The sequence below is a fragment of the Carlito syrichta genome, unplaced genomic scaffold, assembly GCF_000164805.1.
Source record: "Carlito syrichta isolate Samal-C Ts95f unplaced genomic scaffold, Tarsius_syrichta-2.0.1 Scaffold316420, whole genome shotgun sequence".
In the NCBI taxonomy this organism is placed as follows: Eukaryota; Metazoa; Chordata; class Mammalia; order Primates; family Tarsiidae; genus Carlito; species Carlito syrichta.
Genome location: NW_007260516.1, coordinates 661,165 through 670,673, shown reverse-complemented (window position 1 = coordinate 670,673; position 9,509 = coordinate 661,165). Strand labels below are relative to the sequence as shown.

Genomic DNA, 9,509 nt, shown 5'->3' with positions numbered 1-9,509 from the left:
CCCGCGTGTCTGCCGCGCCGTCTCCTGCTCAGCCTCTGTCTTCTGAGCCCAGGATCGGATGAGCTCTTCTGCCTTCCATCCCCCGTTAAAGGTTTGGCTTTGAGGCCGGTAGGGGTGACCGGAGAAGTGCTCTGACAGTCTCAGATAGAAGATGATGGTGGTCAAACCGTCCGGTGCCGGGCAGGATTGGTGTGTGTTGTCCATGTCCTCCAAAGCGCACACACGGAGAGCCCAAGTTCACCTACACGTGGGATGCCGTAAGACATGTTTGCCCAAACTGTTACCAGGTCTTGCAAGAGCAGTTTAAGATTTCCATGCCCCCCACCCCCCCGGCTGTGAATGTAGGTGCACATTTGTTGTGTGCAACTGAAGGATGCCGCTCAGTGTCTTTAACGGGTGGGCGATTAAGGGTGGCGGTGGTCCGGTCAGGCTAAAATGTGCTAGTTATTAGGGAGGAAAATGAGAGAAGGCACCGTCGGAGCCGCCTTTATGTCCTCGTGTTCCGCGGATGTGGATGAGTTCTCCCTGTGGGCTGGGCACTGTGGTAGGGCCTTTAAGTCTGTCCCATATTCATAATCCCAACAACTTCTTAACATTTCTTCTAGATAGATGTTAAAGTAGCTTAATCACACAATGATAATTCCAGGATCTGAAAGGGACTTAAGTCAGCTGGATTTTCAGGTAAAGGTAACACTTCTGTTCACGTAAGAGATGTGAAAATCCAGCCGTGGCTGGATTTGGAATCTGCAGTTGGAATCGGACAGACATAACCTCCTACGCAGGTAAACCTGTTCCCTTAGGTGGGTTCCTGCTGTGCTTTATGCAAACTTTAAAACTCTTGTTCATCTCTTTTATATTATAGTTATTTATATAAATCTCTTGCTTTACTGTGACCTCCTCAAGGGCAGGGGCTGAGCCTTATTTTTATGTCACCAGTGCTTGGCATATGTTGTTGTTGTCGTCTCTATTTTTAACAAATAAAACAAATAGTAGCAAATAAATACATTTGTCATTCCCGAAATGTCTGTCAATTTTTTGACCCATAAAGTAGTTTGTTACTAGTCTGAGTTTAGAAGCTTACTTAATGAAAGTTTAAATTTATTTGAAATCTGATTATATTTCAGACAGAGATCTTGATGAAATAATTTACTAATTAAACTCAGGAATAGGGACCAGGGATTGCATTACTTAGGAGCCAAAAAGGAGACTCATAGTTTGGATATTTATTTCTCCAGATTTAGTAATAACAGGGAAGAAGTCGGACCACCAGATAATTAAATTTAATGTAAGAATTGTGTCTGAAAGAACTATAGAGTAAGGGAAAGCAACTGTCATCACAGAGCTGAGTGGTAGGTGCAGAAAAGTCTGGCCATTTTATTCTTGAAAAATCTGGAGAGAATATTGGGAAATGTTTTGGGAATATAGTAGACATATTTAGTTAATATAATAAATGTATCCAGATTTAGTATATTAGGACCAATTAAGAACTGATATTTATGAGGCATGAGATGAGCCTTTATGCAGTAGGTTGACCTGCAACTTGGGTTTAGGTGTGGAAGTATAGAAAAGTGTTCTTGTGTGCAGTTTTTTGTTTTTTGTTTTTTTGAATTGGAGTCTCACTCTGTTGCCCAGGCTGAAGTAAAGTGGCATGCTCACGGCCACCGCAGCCTCAACCTAGTGAACTCAGGCAATTCTTCCGCCTCAGTCTTCCAAGTTGCTGGAACTACAGGCGCATGCTACCACACCCAACTAATTTTTTTATTTTTCTTTTGTAATTATTTTTTATTTTTTTTAGAAATAAATCAGGATTTATTGAAAGGACAGAAAACTCCCACAGTGGGAGGGGACCCGAAGGGATTACCCAATTTTTAAATTTATTGTAGAAATGAGGTCTTACCAAGTTGCCCAGACTGGTCTCAAACACCTGGGCTCAGGCAATCCTCTCACTTAGGCCTCCCAAAGTGCTGGGATTACAGGCATGAGCCACCGTGCCTGGCCACTCTCTATTTTTTTGTAGATAGGGGATCTATCTGTGTTGCCCAGGCTGGTCTTGAACTCCTGGCCTCAAATGATGCTCCCACCTTGGCCCCCCAAAGTGCTGGAATTACAGGGGTGATCCATTGTGCCCAGCCAGTGTGTACTCCCTTGAAACACTTCACATCCTTGGACTGAAAAGAGTATAACATAAAAAATACGCTTTAAAAAAAATCACTTGGCTGGGCACAGTAGTAACTCATGCTTATAATCCCTGCACATTGGGAGGCTGAGGCGGGAGGATTGCTTTAAGCCAGAAGTTTGAGACCAGCCTGGGCAATATAATGAGACCCGGTTTCTACAAAAAGTAGAAAATTTAGCTGGGCATGGTGGCATGTACCTGTAGTCCTAGCTACTAGGGAGGCTAAGGTGGAAGGATCCTTGGATCCTTTGAACCCAGAAGTTCAAGGCTGCAGTGAGCCATGACTGCCACTGCACTCCAGCCTGGGCAACAGCGAAACCCTTCCCCCCCCCCAAAAAAAGTCACTTAACTTATAGGCTAGGGATACAGAAAGCTTGCATAGCAGAAAACACAGTGGAGTGTTCCAGTATTTTATGAATTTTTACACTTACACTGTCCAGTATTCTAGCCACCAGTCATATCTGGCCAAAAGTAATAAAATTTAAAATGTAGTTGCTCTAGCTGTGTTCCAAGTGTCCACGTGTGGTTAATATCTGCTGTTTTGGACAGTGAAGGTAAAAGCCTTTTCATTATTGAAGTAAGTTGTGATGAATAGTTCTGTTCTAGACCTTTAGCAAGTACATTTGACCCTTGAACAACATGGGTCTAAACTACATGGGTCCACTTTTTACATGAATTTTTTTTCAACAAAAGTATTGGAAATTTATCTTGGAGATCTGTAACAAACTGGGTAGTCTAGAAACTGAAAAAATTAAGAAAAAGATGTCATAAGTATATAAAATGTATGTAGATACTAGTCTGTTTTATCATTTACTACCATAAAAAATACACATCTATTATTAAAAATTAAAACTTATCAAAACCTCACACACAAACACTTAGAGATCCTACATAGGGCCATTTTCAGTTGTGAGAAATGTAGACATGAAAAGATGCAAACCAGGTGTGGTGCCTCACACCTGTAATTCCAGCACTTTGGGAGATGGAAGTGAGAGGATTGCCAGAATCCAGGGGTTTGAGACCAGCCTGGGCAACTTGGGGAGACTGTGTCTCTATAATAAATCAAAAAATTAGCTGGGCGTGGAAGCACATGCCTGTGGTTCCAGCTACTTGGAAGGCTGGGGTGGAAGGATCATCTAAGCCCAGTAGGTCAGGGCTGCAGTGGCCATGAGTGTGCCACTGCACTCCAGCCTGGGTGACAAAGTGAGACTCCTACTCAAAAAACAAAAACAAAACAAAAAGATGCAGCATTAAATTATGACTGCATAAATTTAACTGTAGTACATTCTGTGCTATTATAACAATTTTGTAGCCACCTCCTGTTGCTGTTGTGATCAAGCATTGCCAGTATCTGCTTAAAACAGTCATCTCTGCCTTGCCTCTCCAGTAAATTGCATATTGCAGTAAAAATTGTTCTCATGTGGGTCTTGCTTATTTTTTATCATGTTTAGTGCAAAACTGTAAACCTTGAATAACACATAGGACCCATATGAAGTGCCACTCGTAATGCTGGAAGTGCTCCCAAGAAGCAAGAAAAGTCATGACACTACAAGAAAAAGTTGAATTGCTTGTTAATATACTGTAGCTTGAGGTCTTAAGCTGTGGCTTTCTGCCATTTCACATCGACAGTTCATCTTGTAACTTACAGTATTGATAAATACAGTATTAGTACTGTAAATATATTTTCTCTTATAATTTTCTTGGCTTACTGTATTATAAGAATATAGTACATAATATATATAACAAGAAGTATGTGTTAATCAACTGTTTATGTTATTGGTAAGACTTCTGGTCAGTGGTAGGCTGTTAGTAAAGTTTTGGGGGAGTCAGAAGTTATGTATGGATTTTTTACTGCACAGGGAGTTGAGTATCTCTAACCCCAGCATTGTTCAAGGGTCAGTTGTACTTCCAAATTTTGGAAGGTTTGGTTTTACAGTCAAATGTCTTTTAGTCAATAGTAGAAGATTTAAATTAAAAATTATCAGGCAAGAAATGTCCTTTGATTAATATTTTCTCTTTCTAATGGGTTCCAATTTTGTGATTCCTATAGATTTTGCTTAGAGGACATGCTGATTAAGGTAAAAATAGGTATAGTCCATTTGTACTGAATAGCAAAAAATGTTATCTTTAAAACCACTCTTGTTATGAATAAGATAACTCAGTATACAGAGAATACTACAATTGGGAAAGTAAAGGTCTTTTCAGAAACTCCTCACTTTTAGAAATAATGGATTGAGATTTTAAGTATTGAGATTTTAGAGCTAAGTTTTACAGGTGAGGAGATAAGCACATAGATAGGCAAGCAACTTTACTAGGGGTATACAATCAAACTGGTAGAGTCTGACCTGAAATCCAAAATCATTCACTAAAATTTTACCATGCATTAATAAGGAGTGACACTAGTAAGACAATTGAATGTTAGGTAATTAATAAAGATTTAAGATAAATTGAGCGTGACTTTACTTCTGACAAGGTATGTTTTCCTGTTTGGAATTCCTTAGCTTGGACCTGGAATAGACCCACCCTATTGACAGTTGAATAAATTAGAGTTGAGGTCACTGCTGAAACCAGCTTTTTTTTTTTTTTTTTTTTTTTTTTGAGTTAAAATCTCACTCTGTCACCCAGGTGGAGTGCAGTGGCACACTCTTGGTCACTGCAACCTCAACCTGCTGCATTCAGGCAATCCTTCCGCCTTAGCCTTCCAAGTAGCTAGGACCACAGGTGCGTACCACCACACCCAGCTAATTTTTGATTATTGTAGAGATGAGGTCTCGCCATGTTGCCCAGTCTAGTGTCGAACCCGTGGGCTCAGGCAATCCTCTTGGCTCTATCTCCCAAAGTGCTGGAATTATAGGCATGAGCCACTGCGCCTAGCTTGAAACCAACTTTCTAAGGAGAGCTGGAGATAAAGGTACCCTTGAGGAAAAATGCCTGCTGAGTATATTTTCTTCCTTTATTTGCCAGAGGGTGTCACCTTCTGATGCTTACTTAGTTTGTAAAACATTGTTGTTGTTTTTGTGTTGGAGTCTCACTCTGTTGCCCAGGCTGGAGTGCAGTGGCATACTCATGGCCACCACAGCCTTGACCTGCTGGGCTCAAGTGATCCTTTCTCCTTGGCCTCCAAGTAACTGGAACCACAGGCATGCGCCACCATGCCCAGCTAATTTCTTTTTTGATTTATTGTAGACACAGGGTCTCGCCAAGTTACCCAGGCTGGTCTCAAACCCCTGGTTTCAGGCAGTCCTCTCGCCTCCACCTCCCAAAATGCTGGGATTACAGACATGAGCCACTACACCTCCCTAAAACATTCTTTTAGAGCGAGTTTGGCAGAGTTTCTTAAAAGAGCGAGTTTGGCAGAGTTTCTTAAAAGAGCTAGGCAGTAAATATTTTAAGCTTTGAGGCCCAGGTGGTCTCTTATTAGAACTATTCAACTCTGCCCTTGAGTGGAAGCAACCTTAGGTAATGTTTAAACAAATGAGTGTGACTGTATACCAATAAGACTACAAAAGCATTCAAATAGCCAGTTGTCCATGGTTTACCCACCCCTGCCGTACAGCATTTTGATAGTGTAAGCATTTTCAGAATGGTGAAGTTAGCCCTAATTACAATAGTACAGTAAGGTTGGACTGTGTCTCAATTTTGGTAAGACTCCACCTATTATAAGAATCTGAATGTAGGTTATGGCAGCTTTACACATTAAGTAACTAGGGGTTGAGGGATATCCTGCATTTCATTCTGCTCTGTAGTTTACTACAGGAATTGACAGCTCCTCTGATAACTCACCTCAACTCCTTAGACCTTGTTACTACTTGGTAATAAGTAGCCTCTATGGAAAACCACAAGTGGTACCTTGGGAGTGTAACTGAAGGTTTATTGTTTTTTATATATGCTGAAATATGGAGATTCATGTATTTTAGAACTCATCTGATAATGACCAGGTACAGTGATTCATGCCTGTAATCCCAGCACTAGGAGGCTGAGGTGAGGATCGCTTGGAACCAGGAATTCTAGACCAGCTTGGGCAACTTAGTGAGATCCTATGTCCACAAAAGTAAAATTGGCTAGGGGTGGTACATGCCTATAGTCTCAGCTGCCTGGGAGACTGAGGCAGGAGGATCACTTGAGCCTGGGAGTTTGAGGTTATAGTAAACTATGATTGCATCACTGCACTCCAGCCTGGGCAACAGAGCAAGACCCTTCTTTCTTTAAAGAAAAAAAAATCATCTGATTAGATGTGGGGATGAGGAGGAATTAGACTGAAGACAGCCTTCAGCTGGGAACAGTATTCCTAAGTAGCAGGATTCTCAGCAATCTTTGGGAGACATAGTGGGGCTTGAGGTAAAGCATTAGAGATGTGGTAATTTGCAGACAGTTTTATGAAGTAGGATGGAAAAGTATCCTGGACTTATTGTGGGACTAAGAGAAGAGGCATTGCAGGATGACTCCTGAGTTTCTGACTTGGGCGCATTTATGGAGTACCATTCATCAGTATTAACCATATAGGAAGGAGTACAGGTTTTTGTGGGGCATGTGCTAAGTTCAGTTTGGGTATGAGTTTTGAAGTGTGACAGGGAGGTTATGGGGCATCTAAAGCCCAGAAATAAATAGTAGAAAGAAAGTTTCCTTGAGACTGTTTAACCTGTTGGCAGTAAATTGTAAACTGTTGAGTTCAGTTGTTTTCCTAGCTTACTATGGTCACTTTAAATAGTTCTCTTTAGTGTCATACTCTATTTCTGAAAATCACTTTGTGTCAAGAGCCTTAAAAACACTTCTTCTGACCTGGTAATTCTGCTTTTGTAGATTTATGCTAATTTTTTCCCATAATATACACAGATTTTGAACACAATTTTTTTTTTTTTTTTTTTTGAGTTGAAGTCTCACTTTGAGTCTCACCCAGGCTGGAGTGCAGTGGCACATGGCTCATGACCACCGCAGCCTGGACCTGCTGGGCTCGGGTGATCCTTCTGCCTTAGCCTTCCAAGTAGCTGGAACCACAGGCATGCACCACCATGCCCAGCTAATTTTTTTATTGTAGAAATGAGGTCTCGCCATGTTGCTCAGGCTAGTTTAGAACCCTTGAGCTCAGGCAATCCTCTCACCTCTGCCTCCCAAAGTGTTGGGATTACAGGCATGAGCCACTACACCTGGCCTAAAACACAAAAATTTCATCATGAAAACAAGTGAAAGTATCTACGTGACCAGCACTTGAAAAATAGCTAAATAGCTGTTGGTTACATAAGATGAAATGATGAACACCAATTGTTATATTTGAGAACTTATTTTTTGATCTGGGAAAATTCCTTTGATAAAGATGAATAATTATAAATGCTTCTCAAGCTCTAATGTATTAATCACCTGAGGTACTTATTAAAAGGCAGATACAATTCAGTAGGTCTTGAGTAGGGCCTGAAATTCTGCATTCTTAACCATTTCCAAGTGATCTGCTGTTCTGTGTACATTTTGAATACAAAGGTGCTAGAGAAAATAAGCCTGGCATAGGAAGACAACTATTGTATGTTCTCACTTGTATGTGGAATCTGAAATGATTAATCTCACAGAGAGTACAATGGTGGTTACAGTAAAAACTGGAGGCTTGGGGGAAATAGGTAGATATTGGTTAAAGGTTACAATGTCCCAGATAGACAGGAGGAGTAAATGATACATATTTGAAGTGATAGACATGTTAATTAGTGTCAATCATCCCACATTGTATACATGTATTATAACATCACTTTGTATCCCATAAATATATACAACTTTATTTGTCAATGTTCACTTTAAAAGAAAGAAAGATGCTAGGTGACTTTGTCTTGATGAAAAATAATATTCCCAAAAGGTTAGGAGTGGTTCCCTTTAGAAGAGGAGTTATTAGACTTTCTTTCTCTGAGCAGTTTTAATTTTCTGCATTTTTCATATTTTCACTGTAAACATATTCATTATATAAATTAGACATACGTACTATTTGTTGAGAGCTTGCTTTGTCTTCAGCCAGTGGGCTAAATGCTTTGAGTACATTATTTCCAATGAAACCCTATCGGGTAGGCATAGGAACATAATGGTACCTACCTCGAGGGATTTTATGGAGATGTTTCAGAATAATCCCTGTTAATTGGCTTGGTTTAGTGCCTGCCATTTATTAAATTTCAATAAATGGTAGCTTGTACGATCATCATCATTCTTGTTATTATCTTGCTTTTGTATATGAGACAGTTGGAGCACAGAGAAAGGAAGTACCTTTTGCTGTATGAGGTCATGTAGCAAATAAGTGGCATAGCCTGGATTTAACCCAGATCTTTCTGACTTCAAAGTTCACTATCATACTGTCTAGGGGAGGAGGATAGTAAACCTCAATGCAGGCACTGCCAACTTGATCTTTTCACATTACCAGTAAGGGTGCCCCTACCAAACCACCACACAATAAGCTTCTAAAAGCATGGCCAGGTTTTTAAGTTTTGTCAAGTGCCTTTTCTGAACTTCTTTATTAGTGTTCAGAAATTAGAGAGCAATTTGGCATAAGAAGATAAAAATGAGAGAATTGATGGGATGAATAGAGTGTAAGATTTAGGCAACCAAATGAAAAAAGTATTTTTCGTTTTCATTTAATATTGAGTAAATGCCAAATGTGTGTGTTTGTGAGGTTGCATTATATATATGTGTGTTGCATTATATATATGTGCATGTATATGTGCATATGTGCATATATAAAATAAGGAATGACACAGTGAACACCCATAAACCTACCACTTCGTTTTAAAGAAAAAACATTGTCTCTCTGCCCCTTCAAAGAAAATCACTGAATTTTCACTTCTTTGCTTTCCTTGTAGTTTTTCCACATACTCTCAATCTTTAAACAATATTTTGTTTAGTTTTCTATAAAATACAATTGTATATTATGTTTTTCTTTCTTTTTTGTTTTTTTTGAGTCAGTCTCTGTCACCCAGGCTGGAGTGCAGTGGCACGCTCACGGACACTGCAACCTCGGCCTGCTGGGCTCAGACGATCCTTCCGCCTAAGCCTTCTAAGTGGCCAGAACCACAGGTGCACATCACTATGCCCAGCTAATTTTTTTTTTTAATTGTAGAGACGAGGTCTCGCCAAATTGCCCAGGCTGGTCTTGAACTCCTGAACTCAGGCAATCCTCTTGCCTCAGCTACCCAAAGTGTTGGGATTACAGGTGTGAGCCACCACTCCCAGCTATATATTTTTCTTCAACTTACATTCCTGAGTTTTATCCATATTGTGTGAGTTATAGTTTATTCATTTCACTATATTCCATTGTATAACTATACTATAATTTCTTCAGTCTACTATAGCAGCCCTTTGAGTTGTTTCC

At 40.1% G+C, this 9,509-nt stretch overlaps 1 protein-coding gene across 1 annotated transcript in view; it reads left to right on the top strand.

Moving 5' to 3' along the window:
• Window positions 1-739: 739 nt before the first annotated feature.
• The window catches only part of CARNMT1 (carnosine N-methyltransferase 1), a 72,286-nt gene continuing 63,516 nt past the window's right edge, over window positions 740-9,509 (top strand). The window contains exon 1 of the mRNA XM_021707174.1: window positions 740-782. The gene's annotated coding sequence lies outside the window, so the exon portion shown is untranslated. The remainder of the gene's footprint in view (window positions 783-9,509) is intronic.